Genomic DNA, 23317 nt, shown 5'->3' with positions numbered 1-23317 from the left:
GATATTCTGCTTCTGTACTAGAGCGAGCAACAGTGGCCTGTTTCTTGCTACGCCATGACATAAGTGAGTTGCCCAAAAAAAAACAGTAGCCTGTAGTGGAGTGACGATCTTGATGGTCACTAGTCCAGTCAACATCAGAATAAACTATCAACTCTAAGGTAGAGTGAGCAGAAAAATAAAGGTCATGAAACAACGTTCCCTTGACGTAGCGAAGTATTCAAAGAACTGTAGCAAAATGAGTCGTACGAGGTGCGGTCATGTACTGACTAACAATATCAACAGTGTAAGCGATGTTGGGATGTGTAACGGTGAGATATATAAGACTATCAACTAACTGTCGATAAAGTGTAGGATTCGAAAGAAGAGTTTCATCCTTGTCATTGAATTTTGCATTCACCTCAATGGGTGTGGAAGCAATCTTTTTATCAGTGAGCCCAGCTCGAGAAATAAGATCAATGGCATATTTTTCTTGAGATAGACAATAACCAGAAGCATTAGATGCAACCTCCAAGCCTAGAAAATAGCTGAGTTGCCCAAGATCTTTCATTTTGAACTGTTGACTAGGATAGTGCTGGAGTTTGATAATGCCGGTCTGATCATCGTCAGTAATAACCATATCATCCACATATAAAAGCAGTATAATGTACCCACGACGCATGCGCTGAACAAAGAGAGCATAGTCATAAGAATTGGATTTAAAACCAAGAGATTCCATAATTGAGATAAACTTGGAATACCATGCACGGGGAGCTTGCTTCAATCCATACAATGCTCGACGGTAATCGGCACACTTTATTAGATGAATGAGAGTATCTAGGAGGAGGTACCATATAAACTTCCTCTGTGAGATTGCCATTAAGAAATCCATTTTTAACATCCATTTGAAATAGAGGCCAATGTTTAATAGCGGCAACAGCAAAAAGACTGCGAACAGACGTAAGACGAGCAATAGGGGCAAAAGTCTCATTATAATCAATACCGTACTCCTGAGCAAAGCCTTTTGCTACTAGCCAAGCTTTATAGCATTCCATTGTACCATCTACCTTGGTTTTAATCTTATCTACCGATTTACTATCGACAGAAGACTTACCAAGAGGTAATTCAACCAATTCCCATGTGTAAGAGTTTTCCAAGGCCTGCAACTATCTGCCATTGCTTGATGCCAAAGAGGATTAGTACTAGCTTCTTTATAGGTGCGAGGTTCGTGAAGAGAAGCAATGGTAGAGTAACAATGATAATCTTGAAGATGAGCTGGAGGTTGACTTACTTTGGTGGAACGATGAACAGAAATAGATGAAATGGATAAAGACATAGGATCCTCGGTTGGGGTAGACATGTCAAAAGTTGCCGAAGTGGGATCGCCAGATGGGCCTGCATCAAGATGAGAAGAAGAGAACTGTAGAGAGGAAGATTCACAAGTTGATGGTAGTACAGGATCTTCTGGGAATAAATCAACTGAAGGATTGTCAAAGAAAGGGACATAAGTAGAAGATTCAAAGGGATGAATGGATGAGAACATCTTATGTTCCAAGAATGAAACATGACGAGACACACGAAGATGGTTAGATTAGGATCCCAACATCTATATCCCTTGTGTTCAATGCCATACCCAAGAAAGCAACATAAACAAGCACGGGGTTCTAACTTTGTGCGTTCATGTGGAAGGAGGTGCACAAAACAAGCACTACCAAAGACTCCAAGACGACTGAAATAGGGAACCTTGCCATATAAACGCTCACAAGGAGAAATGTTGTCTATAACAGGGGACAGGGTATGATTGATATTATGAACAGCAGTGAGACAAGCTTCCCCCCCAAAACTTTTCTGGACAAGAGGCAGAGATTAAAAGAGTTCAAGTAACATCCACGATATGCCTATGTTTACGCTCGGCATGACCATTTTGTTGGGAAGTTCTTGGACATGAACGATGAATAAAAGTACCTTGTTGGGAGAGAAGTCTACAAAATTCCGCGTCTCAATATTCCATGGCATTATTAGTACGAAAAACCTTGATATCTTTAGAAAATTATGTTTTTATCATGGCAACAAAATCACGGTAGATACAAGTAAGCTCATATTGATTTTTTATAAGATAAAGCCAGGTATTACGAAAATAATCATCAACAAAAATTATAAAATAACGAGAACCTCCTATGGTGGGTGTTGGAGAAGGTGTCCAAATGTCAGAGTGAATTAGATCAAAGGGAGCGTGAGAGATAGATTCACTAAGATCAATTGGCAATGCATGATGTTTTCCTAATTGGCAATGCAAGCAATCAAAATATTTATCATCAACAGAGCCTAAATGACCACTTGAAATCATGGATTTTAATCTAGAAGAGAAAGGATGACCTAACCGAGAATGCCAAGTTTTAGATGACACTGTGGCAGCATAACTAGTAAAGAGTTGGGAATATTTAAAGAAACGAGCTTAAATAGGCATCCTACTCTACGGCCAATTCCAATAGTCTGTCCCGTTCGTGGATCTTGTACATGACAACCATGAGGAGAGAAGTGAACATGAAAGCCAAGTTCACATAATTGTCCAACTGAAATTAAATTTAGAGAGAGTTTGGGAACCATAAAAGTATTAGGTAAGGACAAGGTGGATATGGAAATGTATCCTGTATGACTAACTTGCATTAGAGAATTATCGGTTGTACGGATAGTAGGTGCATATGAAGGGAAGGATTTTGACTTAAACAAATTAGAATTTGATGTCATATGATTGTAGCAAGCAAAATCAAAATACCACGAATTGGAGTTACCTGAAGCGACAGACATAATAGGAGAAATAGAGGAGCTAAAAGTACCAGATTCTCGAAGAATTGAATGGAAATCCTCTAGTGAGAATGTCACGTCCCGAACCCTACGGCACGCGACAACCCTACCGAGGTCGAATCTAGTACGACGTCCCAGGACGCGTTGCCGACCCAAAACCCAAAACAGAGAACAGTGCACATGCGGAAGCAACATTACACCCGAACATAATAAAACACTCATGACCAAGGATAGCAATAAATACAACTTGCATTAATAACAGGGATTTACAATAATCATTACAACAGAGATATACAAAATACCATAACGGGTCAGCAGCCACTAACGTCAAAAAGAGGTATGTGGCTTGGGTGGTCAGGGTACTAAAACTAGGAAGGGCTCCTATCCAAAAAGTGTTGGCCTAACCTAACTACGGTCAAGGGTAAACCCTAGGGTAACCAGTCCGGGTCGGATCCCGAGGACTCGGACGAATCGTTAGACGACTCAGACTCGGAGTCCATAGAATCCGGCTCGGACTCAGCCTCCACTGGCTCCTCCTCGAACTTGTGCTCCGGCTTAGGCTCCAGTTCCATCGGTTCTGGCTCGGGGTCAGACTCCTACTCTATCGGCTCCTCCTCCGGGTCAGAATCCATCTCGAAAATGATCGGCCGGGGATCAGAATCCTCTTTGGACTCGGCCTCGGCCTCAGGGCTGGCTACCTCTCCATTAATATGTTGCGAGTCCCATTGGCTCACTCCGACGATCGGAACATCAAAGGTCCTAAGGGTCCATAAATCCCGAATGGGTTCCGAAAGCACCAATCCAAATACTGATGAGCCTAGAACTGCGACCCACCCACATCGACCCAAACTATGGTAAAATGTCTAATATAAGTCTCCCCGTTCCCTACGGGGTACTCGATCACCGACCGCTCTATGAAGTACGGGATCCCAAAACGGATCGGTACTCCTGCCATCTCAAGGTCGGAGGTCTGAAAAGTTGGGGTTTAAACAACAGTGAGAATAAATCTCAGCAAGTAGGCCCCCTAAACCTAAACTAGGCTAACATGCACCTCCTGACAAGTATTAAACAACAATAGCACAGTACACAAAGGATTTAGGCCCTCGGGCCCAAATCAAGCATTTTAGTGACACTGCTGGTTAGGCACATAACAATAGCAGTATTAAGGCAGAATCCCATCATGGCACGCACGCGCAATCACTTGGCCACGAACGCATGCCATTCACATGCTTGCGCCGTTAATGCACTCTTGCATGCATGCCATCACCGACTGCGTAAAACGCATCAGGTCTATCATTTTGAGATCAATCTCCGGCTCGCGTAAAACGCATCAGGCTCATGACACAACCCGCGTAAAACGTATCATGTTGGCCATCTTCCGGTAGTCAGGGCATCCTCCTGCGTAAAACGCATCAGGAACGGGTTTAATAGCCCACGTAAAACGCATCAGGGTTTTATGTGATCACACATACTCATACCGTCAATTATTATCTGAACCCCGCGTAAAACGCATCAGGGCATTTTAGGTGATCATATGCTCATGTCATTCGTGCACACTCGCATAATGCACATGTCATGCCAATGCTCGATATGCACAATCATGGCTAAAACATCCATACTCGGCATCAATTTAACTCGGCCACATGCTTAAATAATGCCACAATATGCACAATTCGCATCTCAATATGTTCACTTAATCAATTCAATCAAATCAGCCCTGGTACCTAATTGGCACACGAAATTACGCGATCGAGCCAGTAGAATTACGCATGCTTAAGGCCCACCAAGCATCTCATCATTCGGCCACACTAAGCACACAACATGGCATCACATAATCAATCACAAAATTGTGCGCAATTCAACCACTACATAGGCAATCAAGACACTCTAAGCATTTCACAAATAAATTACATATTAACCGAACAAGGCCCAATTAATTCCATAATGAACAGCCGCTATACAGGCCACTCTAGGCCACTAATCCACCTCCAAATCATCACATTAGGCTCCCGAAATTCACCATACAACCAGCCACTATACGGCCCACACATTGTACCTATTTTAATCCATATAGTTGCCCAAACTAAGTCCACAATGATCAGCCATTAATCCACCCATTCGAGGCCACCAAATCACATTTAATCTACCACACTAAGCCACGAATAACATCACATATTCAGCCCTAATCCTCCTCCACAATTTAACCCCTAAAATACCCTAATTAACCCCTAAAACTTGTCTAAAGTGCACATAATCCTAATTAAGGGTTAGGGTTTGTACTCACTAGGTTTCAAGCTTCAAATGTGGCTGAACAAGGAGGAGGAATGGGCTGCACGGTGGCCGGCTCAAGCCGGTTCAGCGGCGGCGCTCCGGTGGTCCTTACGGCGGCGGACGGTGGGCGGCTCTTAGCTGGCTCACACGGCGAGGGGGCGACGGTGATGGAGATGGTGCCGAAATGAGAAGGAAGAGAGAGAGAGAGAGAGAGTTGGTCAAATGGGGGCGGTGATGAGGCGAGATGGTGGCAGACGGGCGATGGTGAGCGGCGTGCAACACCAGCGGGCGGCGGCGGGCTGCTCCGGCGTCTCCTTCGCGCGGCCGAGAGGGAAGGAAATGGAGAGAGTGGCGAGAGGGGGAGGAGTGGCCAGAGGAAGATGGTGAGAGTGAGAGGAGAGAGAGATTGAGAAGGAGTTTTGAAGAAAATGGTGAGTGGGGTGGTTGACCAAACCCACCAAAGATGTCCATCTTGTCCTAAATCCAATGGCTAGGATCATCTCTCGCCAAAATATCTAGGGGCAATTTAGTCCTTGATTTTTGGCAATAATAGGGGCTGATTAGTCCAAATTAGATCCCAAAAATTCGAAATTAACACTTAGGGGTCCAAGGGCAAATCGGTAAATTTCCACTTCCTGTCCGAAATTCCATTTTTCGATCACACCAATCTCAAATATGATTGGCCACTCTTATACGACGTTGTCCTTGCAAAATAGTCGCGTACGTTCGTGAAATTCGACACCGAAGTCCGGATCCAATTCAACGATTAATTCTACTCAAATGCAATTTTAGCGTCTCTCACTAACGGGCGACTATTTAGGGGTTACGCGTATCGACTTAGGATTACTCGAGTCGTAACGGTCTCGATTTTCAAGAGAACGCGAGGATTTATCGCTAGTTCCGAGGATCGCGATTGTTCGGAACATGTTCAGGATTGTTTGCCACGCGTACTCTTGATCGTGCGGAATCACCCGCGATCCGATCGTACGTCATTGGCCAAACCAAATCCGTCACCCTCCGTGGATCGGCCCACATTGGCCCAAAATATTCTCTTGTCGTTCCTCGGAATCGGACTCAATTCACGGTCGAGTTCTTAGGTCCACGTACCATTTTCCTAGCTAGCCATTCCCTATTGGTCAGTATCCCGAGAATAATCAGTTCCGGGCAAGACTCACTAAAACGAAATGAGAAATAAACATCTATTTCATTGATCACGAAAGTGAATCGAATTCAGGATGTTACAAAAAAACTGACCGACAATCCATTGGGAGAAGTATCTATAGCAGCAGCAATGGTAGATGGGTATGCATATGAATCTCAGCTTCAGAGTTGATTGATCAACCTAATAGGTTGCTTATATCGTAATCGATAACAATGGGATGCCATATGATGACCACGTCGGTAACAATGCTTACAAAATTTATCCATCATATGCACTTTACCGTGTTAAACACAGTAGGTTGGACAATAAATGTCAAGAAAATAGTTCCTGAAGAGCATATATGGAGAAAATAAGCCCAAAAATTAACTCAGCACGCCGAAATACCTTGGGAGCCAATCACAAATCACCAAGAACTGGTCAAAAAACGATTGAACCAGTAAAAAATGTGATAGAAACGGTCCGACTGGTCCAGTCAAACCCGGTTAATAGTCAACTGTCAGAGGTGACGTGGTGCTGACATGTCAGATGATGTCATCATAGCAGAGACACGTGGCGCATGTAGGCATGTGTCGCTGCGGTGGCGTGTGGATCTCATGCGCAAATCCTTCAGGCGGCGCGTAAGGGCGCGTCCAGTGGTGTTTGGCTGCAAAACTTCACGGCCTGGCTCGGCGAAGGACAATGAGTCTTGGGTTTGTGTTTGTTTTCCAAAACACGCGGCAGAAGACGTCTAAATCACAATGGAATAGTGGCGGGTTTCCCGGGTCCAAGACACAACGACACGTGGAGGCGCGTGTGGTGGCATCTAGAATCTGTTGGCAACGAAATTTCAGTATTTCGCTTATCTGAGGGCGGTAAGTTTGATGGTGGTGACAATTTTTCAAAATGAGTAGCAGAATTATGTCGAACAATGACTAAAAGCTTTGTTCTCGACGAAGAATCGGTAGTGGTGCAGCCGGCTGGCGTCATGACGGCCACAGTGTAGTAGCCTCGATGGGCGCACCTTGGATAATACTAGCTCTGATACCAAGTTGACAATTGTGAATGAAGAGAAAAATAATATTATTTTCATTAACTAGTGAATAGTACACGAGCCTATTTATAGGCTTTACATAACAACTATTTAAAGTAACAAAAAAAATGAAGATATACCGAATCACAGAATAATATACAGAATCATAGAATATCACAATATATATATATATATATATATATATATATATATATATATATATCTCTAACACTTCCAATGGAGGAGAAGAGAAAGTTTTGGCAAGAAGGAGACTTGGAGGGTTTCGGTCAGGCGTTTGTTGTGTCCGAGGAGCAGAAGCTTGATTGGGCCGACCTCTTTTTCATGGTGTCCCTCCCAAGACATTTGAGAAAAGCTATCTTTTTCCCATGCTTCCATCTCCCTTCAGGTTCTCTCTCTCTCTAACTCATGCATTGAGTACACTATATCATAAAATGCCTCATATTTTGTGAGAAAAGTCGTGATCTTTCTGTCTCTCTCACCTTTGTAACCTATTCTGCTATGTATCATCTAATTATTATGCAGAGACGTCTTGGACGAATACACCTCGAAGCTACGAGAACTTGCAATGAAGATACTCCTCATTGTAAAAGCTCTGAAGATGGACACCAAGGAGAAGATAGAACTGTTTGATGAGGGCAGGCAAACCCCTAGGATGAACTATTACCCTCCGTGTCCGCGACCCGACCTCGTCATGGGCCTCACTCCGACTCCGTAGGCCTCACCATTCTTCTGCAAGTCAATGAAATAGAAGGTCTCCAAGTAAGGAAAGAGGGTAAGTGGGTCTCTGTCAAGCCCCTTCCTAATGTATCCGGGGTCAACGTCGGAGACATTTTAGAGGTAAATATTACGATTGGCCCTATCTCCCTTTTTTTTTAATGCGGAGTTCCACCTAATTTTGTCTGATATATGCTAGTATGGTCTATATTCATCTGGCAGACCTTTCAATTATGGGCTGCGGGAAATTTGTGTAGTTACATGTATATTTTCATAATCCTAATGTGGACTTCATTATTTATTCATATGAAATGAGCTAATTAGTTTGAAAGAGTGATATACACGAAGAAAAATCCATCAGAGACGTGACAAAATAGTCTGTGTATATGATGGTTGACGCAGATTGTGACGAATGGTACATATCGTAGCATTGAGCACCGAGCAATAGTTTGTTGAAAATTAAACTTGATTCATGAATCTAGGTGCATTATTCTAAGGTTGATATTATCCATGTACTTCTTCCTAGGTGCATTAATGTAGTTCATGTATGTGTCATGCATTTAATTAGTCCATTAGATTTTCAAGATTCATGTACTACAAAGTTCTAGGAGTTTTATGAGGTCTTAATAAATGCATACAATGTACTAAGGGTCTTTATGTACCTATAAAAGGGCTTGCGATTGAATCATTTAAAAAATAGCCAAGCCACAAAAATATCAAAGAGCATTCTAAGTATTCTCATGTGTTCCTTTCTCTCAACTTCTCATTTTCAACAAAGTGGTATCAGAGCTACGGTTGAAGATAAATAGCTCTTTTCCTTATGCCGTTCCCAAGCTTTGGAAACAAAATTATGGACAATGGTGCATTCGCATGAAGGTGTTGCTTGGCTCACAAGACGTGTGTGAAGTTGTTCAAAAAGGCTATGATGAACCGGAGGATGAAGCGGCTTTGAATCAAAATCAAAAGAACGCGTTGAACAAGCTTCGTAAAGGTGATCAACATGCCCTCTCTATTATTCACATGGGCTTGGATGAAGCCATGTTCGAGAAAGTTGCTTCCGCATCAAAGGCCAAAGAAGCCTGGAATATTTTAGAAAATAATTTCAAAGGAATTGAAAAGGTGAAGAGGGTACGTCTTCAATCTCTACGTGGTGAATTCGAATCTCTACATGTGACGGGGTCCGAATCCGTTTCTGATTTCTTCACTAGAGTGTCCTCCGTAACCAATCAAATGAGGCAATATGGCGAAAATATTGACGATGTTCGTGTTATTGAAAAGATTCTTAGATTGCTTGACTCAAAGCTTGATCTTGTTGGTGTTGCCATTGAGGAATCCAATGACTTGAAGACTATGACCCTTGATCAGCTCATGGGGTCATTGCAAGCATATGAAGAAAGATTAAAGAAGAAGGGAGAGACGGCGACCCAAGTACTCCAAACTAAGGTCTCTTTTGGAGATCAAGTGAAAAAGCAAGAATGGTCTCAGGGGAGAGGTCAAAATCGTGGCCGTGATCGTGGTCGTGGTCATGGTCATGGCCGTGGAGGAAACTTTGGTCGTGGTCGTGGAAGGAGTGGAGACCAACATTCCATCAATGAAAGGTCAAGCTTTCAAATAGGAGGACGTGGAAATTATGGCTACAATAGAGGTGAAAGGAGAAGGTATGATAAAGCTAATATTCAATGTTATTCTTGTCACAAATTTGGGCACTATGCTAATGAATGTAGGAGTGCCACTACAAACAATGAAGTGAAGGTCAATTATATTGAACTTAAAGAAGAAGAAGACGAGACATTGTTGTTATTGGCAACGAATGAAGAAAGAGAGAAAGGAGAATGGTATCTTGACACCGGTGCCGCAAATCACATGAGTGGCAACATAGAGTCATTCTCAACTCTTAATGAGGTGGTGAATGGCAACATCATCTTTGGAGATAATACTAAAGCCCCAATCAAAGGAAAAGGTGATGTCTTAATCCGTGCTAAAAATGGAAGTCATCTTTTGATATCTCAAGTTTATTATGTTCCTACTTTGAAGTCTAATATTCTAAGTTTGGGACAATTACTTGAGATGGGATATGATATTCACTTGAAAGATCGTTGCCTTCTTTTGAGAGATGTTTCTCATAAGTTGATAGCAAAGGTGCCTATGGAGAAAAATAGAATGTTCTTGCTCAATGTTCAAGTTGATCATCCAAGGTGCTTGAAGAGTTGTGTTGAAGATACTTCTTGGCTTTGGCACTTGAGATTTGGCCATTTGAATTTTGGTTGCTTGAAGACTTTGGCGAATGAAGATATGGTGCATGGGTTGCCCAAAATCAATCATCCCAACCAACTGTGTGAAGGATGTCTTTTTGGCAAACAAGCTAGAAAAAGTTTTCCTAGGGAGGCCACTTCAAGAGCATCGAAGCCACTCCAACTTGTTCACGCCGATGTGTGTAGACCCGTCAAACCATCTTCACATGGTAAAGCCAATTATTTCCTACTCTTTATTGATAATTATTCTCGCAAAACTTGGGTCTATTTTTTGAAAGCCAAAAATGAAGTTTTTGGAGCATTCCAAAAATTCAAGACCCTTGTTGAGAAAGAAAGTAGCTATTATATTAAAGCATTAAGGACCGATCGAGGTGGAGAATTCACTTCCGGGGATTTTGAAACTTTTTGTGACACCAATGGGATTCGTCATTTCTTGACTATTCCAAGGTCTCCACAGCAAAATGGTGTCGTAGAGCGGAAGAATAGAACCATTCTCAACATGGTCCGAAGCATGCTTAGAAGCAAAAAGATGCCAAAGGAATTTTGGGCTGAGGCTGTTGCATGTGCGGTATATTCTTAAAATTTTTTTTTTATTTTTTTAATAATTAATTAAAAAAAAAATTTCCTAAATCTACAATCCTTCAATCATAATCCTTCCTTGCTTTTGTTGATCAATTTCATCCCTTGGTTTTCCGGATTGATGATATTATAATGACATAAATTGAATCTTTTAACTCGTACACGTTCCTGTTTTGTTAGGAAAGCAAGTGAACTTTATTCATAACAAGGAAAGCAGTGTTAATCTGCCACAGAAAATGTATTAGTTCAACATTCTCGGATTTCTTTGAATCTCTATTCTTCTTACCATTGCAAAATGTGCGTTGTTTCATTCGCAACAAAGTAAGGCTGAACTTAACTATTTGTGACGAACCTGTAGCACAAGTGGAGCACAAAAGGTGGATTCAAACGTTCTTAGTGGATTCGACTTTTCGAGTGTGGAAGTTAGGATAGCTTCCCATGAGCCATAGTAACGCTTAAAGCTCTCACTAACTGGGACAAGAGGATGACCTAGAACGCACTACCTTAGAAGAACCGACAAGCTCATCCTATATGAGCAAAATCTGTATTGATTGTTTGAGAGTAAGGTTCTCAACTACTAAATTTTGTTTTGCCATGGTTTAAGAATATTCACATACGGTTTATACATTGTATTGATAGTCAATATTTTGCTATTTGTTATTTTCTTTTAGAAATAGTTGGGGGAATGTCGTAAATTTCATAGAAAACTATGTTGATTAAATAATCTATGTCCCGGTTGTCTTCTCTTTGCAGCAGTTGGTCTTGCACCGTTTCCTTTAATCTTACCTCTAGTTCGTTTACAACACCACAATTGGATATCCATGAATTTGTCTTCCGTGGTCTGTGTCTCTTAAAATTGCATAAGGACCTGGAACATCAACTAGAGAAATTATGTAGAACTGTTCGCTCTGTCCCTGTTCTTTGTTCTCCACTTCCATTGTCAATCAAAAACATCCACTCCATATTGACTATCATTTTCAAGACTTGAATCGTGTTCAACCTCGGGTTAGTATCTGGGCATTGTATCCTCAGACAGGATTTCCATCGGACCCAACTAGTTTGGATCATGAATCCTACCAAGAAAATCATTATCTTTAAGATAGCATCACAGATATGCCCCACCCCGAAATTTGACCTCTTCCTTCAGATCCCCACAACACACACCACTAAATTTATTTACAGAACGGTGTGCTGAGAAGTAAAATTCCACATATCTAGTGAAAAAGGTTAATCAATATGAAGGTTTCGTTATCGATTTACTTTTTGTGCATACCAATGATAAAACATGGAGTTAGTTGTTTATAAGTGAAGGGGATGAAGTTGGAAATACAAGAGTTCTTCATGCTTCCAATGGAGGGGAAGAAGAAGTTATGGCAAGAAGGTGACTTGGAGGGCTTTGGGGAGGCGTTTGCTATGTCCGAAGAGCAGAAGCTTGACTGTGACGACCTCTATTACATGGTGTCCATCCCAAGACAATTGAGAAAACGTCACCTGTTTCCCTTGCTTCCTTCTTCATTCCGGCGCGCTCTCTCTCTCTCTCTCTCTCTCTCCCTAAGTTATTATCTTTAATTGGCTTCCTTATCATCTTAGAGAACTTCAATGGAAAGGAATGAAGGAGTGACTTTCTTTTGTCAATAAATTTTTCTAATCTAAAACTTGCTGATAAAAATTGTCATGTTTATGACAACAAATTTTGTCAATAATTTTTTTTTCTATTACTTATTCTTTGAGTGCACTTGGACAGGTAGTGTATGGCGTAGTATTCTGGCGCAAAATGGAATTTGGCGTTTTGCAGGAGGTTGGAATCTAGAACTTCATTGGATGATCGGTGTCACGGCCCGAACCCCATCGAGCACGCGCCATCCTTCATTGGTCGATTAATGCGACGTCCCAGGGTATCGCCGACCTCACTTATAAATATCAGAGATTTAAATCGATCAGCGGAAACCACAAAATACCCGGACAAATAAAACTGGGATAATCAGGGAGAATATACATATTTATTTCTCATCTAAACTTATACAATATTCACAGTTGACATCTGCCATATACACATGCACACCATACTTTAAAACCACCGATATTCAAAAAGGATCGATGACCTGGATATTCTATCGCCAAAAATGGTATACCTCCAAAAACCTATTCCAACCCCTACGCTAGCCCCCTACGCCCTTTACTCGGCGTTCACTCTAAGTCTGATTCCTCGTCCTCTGAATCTGAACTTCCCTAATCAGCCTGTTCCTCCGAGGACTCCGACTCTGCCTCAATCTCGATCGGGTGGTCTATATCACCCGACTCAACTGGAACCTCGACCTGTTCCTCCTCGACCAGCTCCTCAAAGAAATCGTCCTCGGGTACAAAATTGGGATCCATCCACTGCTCAAACGGGAGTATATACTCCGGTTCTTCTGCAGGCTCGTCCTCCGGTTCCGCAGGTACATCTTCGAGTTCGGCCTCTGCCCCTTCTTGTTCCGGTTCTTCCTCTGGAATTGGCTCAAGATCCACATCCATGGGGTCATCTCCTGCTAGAGACCCTTCCGGCTCTGGCTCGTGCTTAGCCCCCGAAGACCCTGGTGCTGCGGGCGCCGGATGTTGTCCTGACTGCGCCAGACTGGTCTCTACACTAGTCAATTCACCATCCGGGGGAGGAATCGCAGAAGGGTCCCAGTCCCCAACTCCATAAAAGGGGACGTCAAATCCGCGGACAGGATCGAACTCATCTACCCCGTCCCTAAAGAACCAGGCGGTGTATGTATGGGGCTCCCACGGGGGTAATCCTACATCTACAAACACTACAGTAGTATGCCTAATCCAGGTCATATGGTCTTCCATAGGAAACTCTACGACATCATGCTCGGTGTGCGTTGGTACTCCAAAACGCTCAGGTGGCGGCGGCGGTTGAGGATTCATTATTCCTGCGGGGGTTCTCAAATGTTTGGTTGAAACAACCGTGAGATTATATCTCAGTAAGTACACCCATAAACCCCACCTAGGCTATCACGTACCTCCAGACAATCACAAAACACAATCACACACCCAACCATCACATAGCAGGCACACAATCAGTACTTACCTGGCCTTCCCAACGTGCAATCTGCACGTTAGTCGTAATATTATATTTTCCAATCACATGCACGTTCGAATCACATTTCACGCATTCACGCTTGCCTCATCACATTCTTTTTCACACCACTCGCCAGTGACCCGTGTTACAGTACACGCCTCAGGTTCACTGCGACTATCTCATCACAACACTCCAGGGCCCGCGTTACAGTACACGCCTCAGGCTCAACATCTACCACCTACGGCACAACCCGCGTTGAAGTACACGCCTTAGGTTGGCAATCTTCCGGTAATACCGAGCATCGTCCCGCATTAAAGTACACGCCTCAGGACGGCACAATTCCTCGCGTAATGGTACCGCCTCAGGGATTTCCATAATCACACATGCCACCCCACACACAATCTCTTACTCATTCACGTGCTCAACACTCACTTGCCAATTAATTGGCCAATCACACGTGGCCCATGCACGCATCAATTCACACACAATTTTATGCTCAATAAGCATCCGATGGCCAATTGACAATTAATTCAATTTGGCCCAAGCGTGCACATAATCAAGCATATTTCCAATCAATCAATTGCACACAAATGCACCTAATTTCGTTACCACAATTCAGTCACATCATAAACACACCATCGACATACAATTTCTCATTTTTCCACCTCTAAACTTCGGCGAATCAATTCCGGTCTTTCACGACATTTTCTCACACTTAATCGCCGAATCCAAATATCCAATTTACGTACCGAACACAACACCACAGCACTCAATTCAGCCACCCACAGCCCGCTTTTGACCTCCAATTTTCACCAAAATTTCCCAAATTCAATCCTAGGGCCCGCTAATCAATTCCGCCTCAAAACTATACCGATCCACATCTAAATAAACCCGATTACACTCCTAATTTTGTCCGTCGATACCCGACGTCCTAAATAGGGTTTAGGGCGCGACTTACCGAAACTCTAGACTAACGCGGCTAGAGCAGAAAGTGGCGGCGATCGGCGGGGACGGCGGCAAACGGCGGAGCGGCTTGGCGACGGCGGCGCGGCTTCCTTGGCCGTGACCCACAGCCACACGGGAGAGAGAGCCGGGAGGGTGAAGGAACGGTGTGAGGTGGTGGTGGTGGCGTGAGGGTGGTGAGGCAGTGCGGCGGTGACGGGCGGTGGCCGGCGGCGACGGTGGTGTGGCAAGCTCGGCCAAGGGGGAGGGAGAGCTCACGTGAGGGAGGGGGAGACCGGGAGAGAGGAGAGAGAGAATGAGGAGAGAGAGAGAGGTGATTTGGACTAAAATAGTCCAATTTTGACCAAAAGTGGCAAATTACCATCATGCCCTTTACTCACAATTCCAATCGACGGCTCAGATTCGATCTTATCTTGAAACCGACGGCCGAGATCGAATCTTTCCCAAAAATATCTAAGGGTAATTTGGGAATTTCATAAAATTCCAAGGGCAAAAATGTCCAATCAAAAAGTTAGGCCAAAATGACCAAAATGCCATTCCCTCTTCAAACTTACCCTTAACAAATTCCTAAGGGTAATTTGGTCACTTTCCTCATTTCTCGCCAAATTTGAATTTTTCTGAAGGATTCGGGCAAATCCGAAGCTGCACGTTTCAACCACAACGTCGTCCTAACGTCCCGTTGTGACTTCCTAATTTTCTGATGTCCAATTTGGGTTCTAATTAATAATCGAATTTCATTAAACGTAACTCGAGTGTTTTTCAAACTAACGGGCGGGTTTTGGGGGGAAATTCGTATATTCGACTCGTGATTGATAATAAATCGAGTCACGTGCAAGTTCTTTCGGTCCGTGATGACTTCGGTTGTCACTTAATCGCGAGGGTCGATCGCTAGATCCGAGGGGCATGATCGTTTGGTATAGGTTCAGGATCATTCGTCAATTCATTTCGTGGTCCAGCGGAATCACCCGCGATCCACTACTATGACAGTGGCGAACTGACCCCTAGCTATCCTTGGATTGACCAACAGTGGTTCAAAATGTCACCTCGGCGATTTTATGATCGAAAATCAATTCACGATCGAATTTTCTTTAGTCTCACAAATTTAAATCCCTAATTAGCCTTTCCCTATTGGTTAGTATCCCAGGAATGATCAGTTCCGGGCAAGAACTAACTACGAGTACGTTCATAAAATCAAGCATTTCATAAACCCCAAATGGACAAATTTCAGGATGTCACAATCGGGGCTACCAAGGGCAAAAACTTGGAGGCGAGACTCCTCAAGCTGTCTTTCTTAGCAACTATCTATTGCATATGGAAGGAATGCAACCGTAGACGATTTCAAAACAAGTCGATTGAAGCTCATCTTCTGTTGGCTAGGATTTGAAAGGTTGTAAGAGGTAGGGCGTCACTCTATGAATAGTGTAGGCCTTCCTAGGCAAATGTTTTATTAGCTACTGTATGGAAGCTTCCTTCCTCCATCTTCTCGCATAATTAGTCTCTTTTAAAATGCTAAGGGTTTTCCTTAAGCCTTTGTACCTCATCTAATTAATGATATTCACATATTTACACCCAAAAAAAATTTATCATGTTAACACATACACTTTGTTAGGTATTCAAATATTAATGTGGCAGGATATCAAAGGGATATACCTCCTAAATTGAGATGATGATACTCCCACTTATTGTTGGGATGAGTAAGTATTTATTAAAATCGCATTTGTAATATTATGTTATTGCCATTTATTATGTTCGTTGAGATACTTATTTTTAGTTTGGGAGTCATCTTATGTTAGTTAACCTTCATTTGCTTAAAAATTTTGAATGAAGTAATTTTTGTCTAGATCTTAACTATAATGCTCTTACTTTTTATAAATCAAGATAGTTTCGTTTACTTAAGTTTGGTTGCTTGTCTAATTCCTAATCCTTGCGTTATTGCTTTCTAGAAATCAACACAAAGTGATTCGCTTAAGATTGCTTGCTTATTATGGTAACTACAATAATTTGCGCATCATGTTAACAATAATTAAATTTCTCGAAGCTGTCACTTTACTATATTCTATAAGATAAGGCCGATCACGAAGCACCAAATATTGTTTGTCTATAAATTGACAGAGTGATATGCAGAGATAAGAAGCCGCACTCTTCTAAGTTGGTTGGGTTTGGCTAGAAGCCAAAAAACAACTCAATATTGGAAAACCGCGAAATAGACATGCAAAATTTGACTTGGACCATGTCATTTTCAGGTAAAGATAACGTCAAGATGGTTGTGCGTTGGCCCTATTACAATGCTAAAAAGAGTTGTTTGGAAGCTTGTGTACTTCTATTTCGAAATGCAACATCTCTTGACGCAACTACTATAAATGAGAAATCAGGTTGCATAACATCCTACAACCATTAGAAATCCTCAAATAATTATTGTAACTCATAACCTACTCTTTCGAGGTTTTTGTTGTCAGATCCTCGCATTGCAACAATGGACGCGAATCTCACAAAGTTCGGTGGTTCTCTTCTAGTCCCAAGTGTTCAAGAGTTAGCAAAAGAGGCCACAACTGAAGTCCCACCTCGCTATGTCCGTACCGAGCAAGATCACCTGTTCATGCATGATGATCAAGGAACTCCCTTGCTTCAGGTACCAGTAATTGGCCTGAACAAACTCTTGTCAAGCAATGGTGATCTGATGGAGTCCGAGCTGGAAAAGTTGCACTTTGCATGCAGGGATTGGGGATTCTTCCAGGTAAAATTTCACGAGATTAGCTTTTTCTATTTGTGAGGATAACTTGAGACAAAATGTGTAGCTATTTTCTAATAAGCGACTTTTGAAGTTCATTGATCCCTTTCTGTGGATGCAGTTGGCAAACCATGGAGTGAGTTGTTCATTGGTGGTGGAGGTGAAGTCGGAAATACAAGAGCTCTTCAAGCTTCCAATGGGGGAGAAGAGGAAGTTTTGGCAACAAGAAGGAGAGTTGGAGAGTTTTGGGCAGGCGTTTGTTGTGTCCGAGGAGCAGAAGCCTGATTGGGCCGACCTCTTTTGCATGGTTTCCCTCCCAAAACATCTAAGAAAGCCTCACCTTTTTCCCATGCTTCCTTCTCCGTTCAGGTTCTCTCTCTCTCTCTCTCTCTCTCTCTCTCTCTCTCTCTCTCTCTCTCTCTCTCTCGTGCATTGAGTACACTAGAAGTTCAAATATACATCTCTCAAGTATGTAAAGTGTCTCCCATCATTTGTAAGAGAGATGTGAAAACTTTCGCCCTCCCCTCCCCTGCTCCTTGAAGTTGGACTTTTCGCTCCGTTTCTGGCTACTAGCTCAGTATGGATTTTTTCGACGTGGGATCTAAATTTAGGAGGATTTTAAGTTTACTCTAAATGGTTGACACATCACCAATCAAATTATAAGGTTACAATTAGGAAAATTCTTTTGTTGCACCCAGTGGATGTGTAGCCAATTCACACGCACCGTTGGGGTGCATGTGAGTTGGGCTACGCATGGGCTAGAAGCATGCAAGATTGGCTTCAAGATTAGCCCACATCATTAAGGATACCTTAGTTTTATTATGAGTATTGTATACACATCTTGCTTAACACTTCTCACACTTCTCACATTTTGTAAGAAAATCTGTAATCTATTCTGCTATTTACTATTTCATCATTATGCAGAGATGTCTTGGATGAATACTCCTCAGAGCTCCGAGATCTTGCAAGGAAGATCCTCCTTCTCATGGAAAAAGCTCTGAAGATGGACACCAAGGAAATGATAGAACTGTTTGATGGGGGCATGCAAGCCTTTAGGATAAACTATTACCCTCCATGTCCGCGACCCGACCTCGTTATCGGCCTCACTCCTCCCTCTGACGCCATAGGCCTCATCAATCTTCTCCAAGTGAATAAAATGGAAGGTCTCCAAATAAGGAAAGAGGGCAACTGGGTCCCCATCAAGCCCCCTTCTTAATGCTTTCATTGTCAATGTCGGAGACATTCTAGAGGTATAAATCTTCGATCTGCCCTATTTATGTTGTCTTGATGTGGAGTTCCATCTAGTTTTGTTTGATATGCGGGCAGTATTTTCTAGATACATGTGGTACTGATAACAAGCCTATTATTTTGTCACGCCCTGAACCCTATCGAGCTCGTGACATCCCTCTTTGGTCGAATTAGTGCGACGTCCCAGGAAACGTCGCCGACCCAAACGATCACATCAGAGTTTGCACAAGGCAGAAACAAGAACATAAACCCTGACAGTAAAATCATGGGGTAATAGGGAGAGATAATTCACCAAGCCACCCAACATAACATTACACCTCGATATGTATACAGTATCCATTCTCATCCATTACACAACCACTAGTCGCTTCGAGCACTCACCAAATTTACTTCAACCTATAATACACATAGAAACTGGCTTCTCTGGATCATGTCATGAACTCCAAAACGGTTAGTAGTATGGGTATATTCTATATCCAAAAATGGGACACTTCAAAAGGCTTGGCTACCCTTAGTCTAGCCCCTATGCCCTGTAGACGGCGTCCATGCCGATTCGGTCTCCCCAGAATCCGAATCTGAATCCTCCTGAGACACGTGTTCCTCTGAAGACTCGGAGTCTGCCTCAATCTTGATCGGGTTATCTTCGTCCCCCGACTCTAATTGCACCTCAATCCGTTCCTCTGATTCAGACTCCTCCTGCAAATTTTCCTTATGCTCCTCCCCTGATTCTTCCTCTGACTCCTCTTCTGGTTCCTCCTCCGAGGCCTCCTCGTACTCCTCTTCGGGCGGCTCTTCTACAGGTTCCTCCTCCGGCTCTACCCCTAAGTCCGAATCCATCGGGTCATACCCAGCCTGCGACTCCTCCGGTTCCGGATCTGGCTCCGCCACTGTAGGCTCGAGCGCTGTAGGAGCATACTGATGCCCTGACTGTGCGAGACTAGTGTCTAAGCTAGTCATCTCGCCATCGGAAGGGGGTATAGCTGACGGGTCCCAGTCCCCCACTCCGTCAAAGGGGACATCAAAATCTCGAACAGGGCCAAACTCATCAAACCCATCCCGAAACATCCAGGCGGTATAGGTGTAGGCTTGCTAGAGGGGTTGCCCTATGTCTACCCAGACTACGGTCATATGTTTGATCCAAGCCATATTGTCGTCTACCGGATACTCTACAACTGAATGCTCGGTGTGCATCGGTATACCAAAACGCTGGAGCGGTGGTGGCGGTGGTGGATTCATGGTTCAGGGCGGGGTTCTGAAATGATTTGGTTAAACAACCATGAGACGAATCTCAATAAGTTGACAGCCTAAACCCTACTTAAGCTACCACGTATCTCCAGACAGGTCCAAACACACAATCACTCAATACATACGTATCACGCACACAAATGCACTTACCTGGGCTCAACCTGCACATTAGTCTCAAATACACGAATTTCAAACCACGTGCACATTCCAAGCTATTCTCATGCCCAAAAGCACACGTCGTACACATGACATTTCCGAACTCCACATTTCACACTCGTTCATGCACTACCACACCATTTTCATTTAACTTGCCAGTGACCCGCGTAAACACGCCTTAGGTCCAATCTTACTTTCACTTGCCACATCACACATTTCACTTTCAATCTCTTTTCACGGCCCGCGTAAACACGCCTCAGGCCCACATTCCTATCGCGACCCGCATAAACACACCTCAAGCTCGATCATATTCTCACTTGCCACATCGTACATCTCATTCTCATTCTCTTTCCACAACCCGCGTAAACACGCCTCAGGCTTTACAATCGTATCATGACCCGCGTAAACACGCCTCAGGCCGGTTCAATTCCCCGCATAAACACATCTCAGGGATTTAGTGATCACGCGAACATGCCAACACACCGTATTTTATCTATACCCCGCGTAAACACGCCTCAGGGCTTTTTAGTGATCACACGCACATCGCACGCCTCAAATTTCACATTTACACATACTCGAGCATTAATCATACGCACTTAAATACATCAAATCCGACCGTCACAATTCAGCCCACAACAAACATACAACCATCATACAACATGCCATTTTACATCGCAAACCATGGCACAACTATCACAGCACTACATGACAATTTCACGCAATTAATTGCCGAATCAAACTATCCATTCCACGCGCCAAACAGAATTTTCCAGCATTCAAACCAATCATTCTCAGCCCTAATTTTCCCCCAAAATGCCACAAATTCATCCCTAAGGCCCCTCATTCAAATCAGCCCCTAAACTACACTAAACCGCGTCTAAACGAGCCCGTTAATACCCGATATCCTAAATAGGGTTTAGATTGTAACTTACTTGAAATCCTAAGTGCCAAGTAAGAGAGAGAGGGTGGTGAGCCGGCGGTCACGCAGCGGCTAAACGGCGGCTACGGCGGTCCGGCAAGACAGCGGCGGCTTTAGCCGGTTGGCCACAGTCACGGCCACGGGAAAGAGAGAGAGATCGGTCGAGAGGGAGATAGAGACGGCGGCGTGAGGGTGGGGGTGCGGCTACGGCAAGCCGGTCCCGGACAGGCGGCGACGGGGTGGACAGCGATGGCCGCGTGGCAAGGGGGAGAGGGGGCGATCGGCCAGTAGGAGAGGGGAGAGAGAGAGTGTGCCGAGAGAGAGGGGGGAGAGAATGAGGGGAGAGAGAGAGAAAGGCCTAAATATACCAATAATTGGTGTCCCTTTTTGCAAAATGACCATCTTGCCCCTCTCTCTACTTTCCAATCGACGGCCACGATTCGTTCTTATCTTGAGATCAATGGCCGAGATCGAATCTTTTCCAAAATATCCAAGGGTAAAATGGGAATTTCACAAAAAGTCCAAGGGAAAAATTGTCCAAAAATTGTCATTTCTAAAGTGAGGGTGAAATGACCAAAATGCCCTTCTCCCATTATACTTGACCTTAATAAAGTCCCAAGGGTAAAACAATCATTTTCCATTTATCACCGAAATTCGATTTTTCTGAAGGATCCGGACGATTCTAAGGCTGATCATGGTAATAACATCGTCGTCCAAATGTTCTGTCGTGACTTTCTAAATTTCCAATGCCCAACTTGGTCTCTAATTAATGTAACTTGAACGTATCTCGAACTAACGGGTGGCTTTTGGGGAAATTTGCACATTCGACCCATGACCGATACTAAATCAAGCCACGTTTAAACTTACTCGGATTGTGACGACCTCGGTTGTCATGTAATCGCGAGGATCGATCGCTAGTTTCAACGGGCACGATTGTTTTGTATAGGTTTAGGATCAGTCGTCAATTCATCTCGTAGTCAGGCGGACTCACCCGCGATCCACTCATATGACAATGGCGAACTGATCCCTAACTATCCTTGGATCGGCCTACATTGGCTCAAATGTCACCTCGACAATTTTCATGGTCGAAAGTCGGTTCACAATCGAGTTCTTTAGTCGTGCGAATTTAAATCCCTAATTAGTCTTTCCCTAACGGTTAGTATCCCAGGAGTGATCAATTCCGGGCGAGATCTAACTACAAGCACGTCCATAAATCATCCATTTTATAAATCCCAAGCGGGTGGGATTCCAGAATGTCACATATTTCGTACACAATCTGAGTAACATTTTATTTATACAAATTTTAATAATATCTTTGGATGGATAGTCTACATAACAGGAATTTATACCGTTGTGAATGCAATGATTATCTTGAATAATATGGTGGACAGATGCAGGAAATTTGTGTAGTTATGTATATATTTTCCGAGTCCCAATGTGGACATCAATGTTTATTCATAAGCTGAGCTAATTAGCCTGATAGAATAAGTAGGGACAATGGATTTCATGAACAAAATTCATCAAAATTTGACAAAATCGTTTGTGCATTTGATGATCGACACAGATTGTGACGAATGGTACTTATTGTAGCATTGAACACCGGGCAACAGTTAACTCGATGAAGCAGAGGCTCTCAATTGCCACATTTTATAGCCCGAAACTGGAAGGGGAAATGGGTCCTGCACCAAGCCTGATCACACCGGACAAGCCAGCACTGTTCAAGAGATTGGCATTGCCGATTACTTCAAGGGACTCTTCTCTCGTGAGCTTCAAGGGAAGTCATATCTTGACAGTATGATGACGATTTAGGACGAAGAAAATAATGGGAATTAAATTTGATCATTGAGAAACCAAACTATAAACTATTATAGCTGAAATCCTATCTTTATGTTGACTCTCTCCAGACTCCATGTATGTGACATCCTGAAATTGTCCATTTGGGATTTATAAAATGTTGGTTTTATGAACGTACTCGAAGTTAGTTCTCGTCCGGAACTGATCATTCCTGGGATACTAACCATTAGGGAAAGGCTAATTAGGAATTTAAATTCGTCCGACTAAAGAAAATTCGATCGTGAATTGATTTTCGACCATAAAATCGTCGAGCTGACATTTTGAGCCACTGTTGGCCGATCCAAGGATAGCCAGAGGTCAGTTCGCCACTGTCATAGTAGGGGATCGCGGGTGATTCCGCGGGACCAT

At 43.2% G+C, this 23317-nt stretch overlaps 1 pseudogene; it reads left to right on the top strand.

Moving 5' to 3' along the window:
- The first annotated feature begins 17277 nt into the window (after nucleotides 1–17277).
- Nucleotides 17278–22924, top strand: LOC115662092 (protein SRG1-like; annotated as a pseudogene).
- The last annotated feature ends 393 nt before the right edge of the window (nucleotides 22925–23317 follow it).

The sequence above is a fragment of the Syzygium oleosum genome, unplaced genomic scaffold (assembly GCF_021117445.2).
Source record: "Syzygium oleosum isolate NSW1041296 unplaced genomic scaffold, Sole_v2.1 Sole_v2.01, whole genome shotgun sequence".
NCBI lineage: Eukaryota > Viridiplantae > Streptophyta > Magnoliopsida > Myrtales > Myrtaceae > Syzygium > Syzygium oleosum.
The sequence above is the reverse complement of the archived record's forward strand: the minus strand, read 5'-3'. Positions and strand labels throughout refer to the sequence as shown.